This window comes from Martes martes (assembly GCF_963455335.1).
Source record: "Martes martes genome assembly, chromosome: X".
Classification (NCBI taxonomy): Eukaryota; Metazoa; Chordata; class Mammalia; order Carnivora; family Mustelidae; genus Martes; species Martes martes.
The window spans coordinates 28,543,201-28,546,388 of record NC_137897.1 but is presented as its reverse complement, the minus strand read 5'-3'; the positions used below and the strand labels follow the sequence as shown (position 1 = coordinate 28,546,388).

At 37.6% G+C, this 3,188-nt stretch overlaps 1 pseudogene across 1 annotated transcript; it reads right to left on the bottom strand.

Moving 5' to 3' along the window:
* Positions 1–2,262: 2,262 nt before the first annotated feature.
* LOC308337318 (cell division control protein 42 homolog) lies at positions 2,263–2,917 on the bottom strand (annotated as a pseudogene). The gene has a single exon. The product of its transcript is annotated as a cell division control protein 42 homolog (transcript).
* Positions 2,918–3,188: the final 271 nt, after the last annotated feature.

Below are 3,188 nucleotides of genomic sequence, written 5' to 3'. Positions count from 1 at the left end.
AAAAAAATATTAGTTAGTGGTGTATCACTTGTTACAAAATGATAATGATAATAAAGAAATTACTACCAAAATAATAGGATAGGGGCGCCTGGGTGGCTCAGTGGGTTAAAGCCTCTGCCTTCGGCTCAGGTCATGATTCCAGGTCCTGGGATCGAGCCCCGCATCGGGCTCTCTGCTCTGTGGAAAGCCTGCTTTCTCCTCTCTCTCTGCCTGCCTCTCTGCCTACTTGTGATCTCTGTCTGTCAAATAAATAAATAAAATCTTAAAAAAATAATAGGACAAGTTGAGGAAGTTCTTCACATCGGGAAGGGATAAATGGGTACTTTCGGGCTGATTGGTGTTACTGTTTTTTACGTGAACAGTAGTTTCATGATTGTTTAATAACTATTTGTTAAACTATCTTGTGAAATATATGTGCTATGTTTTCAAATAATATATGCTAAAATAAAACTGAAAAGAAAAAATATTTCAAGTGAAGAAATTATGGACCCCACCCATACACCTGGAAAAAAGAAAGCTTTACTCTTTTTTTAAAAATATTTTATTTATTAATTTGAGAGGGAGAGAGAGAGCACGATATTGAGAGAATGAGTGGGAGGAGGGGCACAGGAAGAAGCGGACTCCCTGTGGAGCAGAGAATCCAATGTGGGACTCCATCCCAGGACCTGACCTGAGCAGAAGGCAGGTGCTTAACTGACTGAGCCACCCAGTTACCCGGAAAGCTTTACTCTTAAACTGCTATCCACTTGTTAGAATCTCAGTACTGATATACTTACATAATTCTCATTTTAGAAGAACAGAAGAGGATTACCAAGAACACAGAATTTTAACTGATATTCCTACTATTTGACTTGCTTTAATGTTGATAATATGTATATATCAAAATAATTTTAAGAACCCAATTAACTTATAATACTCAGAAAAACCAAGTAGGAGCAAAACATCCCAGTGCCTATTAATGTTGGAATTTCTGTATGGTTCTTTTACATACTCATTTCAGATAAAATGATGAAAGAACTTAGGATATATTTGTGAACATTTTTTTCTTAATATCGAATTTGAAATTCATGATTGTATGGTAATATCATGATTGGATCTTGCAACTTAACACACAGTCTATTGCAGATGTGGACTTTATATAATCATTACTAGAAATTTTATTTATTTATTTTAAGTGTGCATGTGTCTGTGTATTGTGTCGAAGATAGTTTAAATTTTATTTTTTTATATTTATTTGACAGGGAAAAATGTTTTTAATTCTGTACTTGATTGGTATATTTCAAAATGTGCAATACTTTTTTCATTTATCAGTGAAGGAAGTTAGAAATTAACTTGAAGGGGAACCTGGGTGACTCAGTCGTTAAACGTCTGCCTTTGGCTTAGGTCATGATCCCAGGGTCCTGGGATCGAGCCCCGCATGGGACTCCCTGCTTGGCAGGAAGCCTGCTTCTCCTTCTCCCACTCCCCTTGCTTCTGTTCCCTCTCTCACTGTGTCTCTCTCTCTCTGTTAAATAAATAAATAAAATATTAAAAAAAAAGAAATTAAAAAACCAGCAAATAATAAACACATTTCCTTCAAAGTCACTGTCACATATATAGCGCACTGTAGAAAAGAGGAGGGGCAAGACGGGTTCCACTCTGTCTCATGAGTTTCATCAGATACTGGACCTAATAAAGGGTGGAGAGAAAAGGCAGCTTTCAAAAAGGAGTATGTTATTAAATGAGGCATTTACTATACTCCTTCCTAAGAGTACAAGGTGGAGAACAAGTTTTCTAAATTAGATCTAGGAAGTGGAATGTGAAATCAATCCATCCTCCTCCCCTTAAGGCCTGTCCAGTGGTTAATGAATTTAAAAAACATGACTAAATAAAAACAAAACCCACACACACTCCCCGTACCCAACCTCCAGAAAAAAACAAAAACCAAAACAGAACAAGAACAACAAAAAAACACCTAAATGTCCCAGATTGTTTTCCAGAGTGGATAGAGCCCAGGGGCAGCTTCAACAACCCAAATTAGTTTGTTACAGAGTCATCACAAGTTAGCCTTGCTTTTAAGCAAAACAAAAAAATTTGTTTTTGAAACAACAAAAAAAAACCCCCACAAAATCTACTACTAATCACTTTTCTGACAATACACAATTACTCAAATTCACTAGTACTGAGGGGGGGGAGGGGACCATACCTATGGGCCTTGTCTCACACGAGTGTATGTGGGTAAATGCAGGGCATTTGTCATTATTACAGAAACGAATTTTAAATTTAATCTTTAGTTTGATTTAACATTGCTTTTAGTATGATGCTGACACCAGCTGTGTGGAAAGGGCTCTAGAGAGACGTCCACAGCAGCACACACCTGCGGCTCTTCTCCGGTCCGGCAGGCTCCAGGGCAGCCCACATTGCTTCGTCAAATACATTCGTTAGGCCTTTCTGTGTGAGTGCAGAACACTCCACATACTTGACTGCCTTCAGATCCTGGGCCAACTTTTCAGCAGTCTCTGGAATAATAGGCTTCTGTTTGTTCTTGGCAAGTTTCTCAGTTGAAGAGGGGTCATTTCGGAGACCAGTTTGAGTCCCAACAAGCAAGAAAGGAGTCTTTGGACAGTGGTGAGTTATCTCAGGCACCCGCTTTTCCTTCACATTTTCAAATGAGGATGGAGAAACCACTGAAAAACAGACTAGAAATACATCTGTTTGTGGATAACTCGGTGGTCGTAATCTGTCATAATCCTCTTGCTCTGCAGTATCAAAACGTCCAAGAGTATATGGCTCTCCACCAACCATAACTGTAACTGCATAGTTGTCAAAAGCAGTCCATACATACTCAGATGGAAATTTGTTTGTTGTGTAGGATATCAGGAGACATATTTTACCAACAGCACTATTCACCCACAAAAATGCACTTAATTGTCTGCATTGCTGAAAGATTTCTGTATCTACTTTAAATATTTCAAATTGGATGGTGGCCTCAGCTTCTCTGCAGGGGCATTAGTAGCACTGCCAAAGATAGTTTAAATTTTAAATTTACAATTTGAGTATTTTATAAAACTTTTGGTAAACTCACTAAAGCCGAAATTTCAGTCCATACATTTGAGGATTTTTTTTTTTTTTTACATTTGAGGATTTTAATGAAACAAATATTTGTTATTGAATAACAAACTTGTACTTTGATCTATATTTGGATCTGG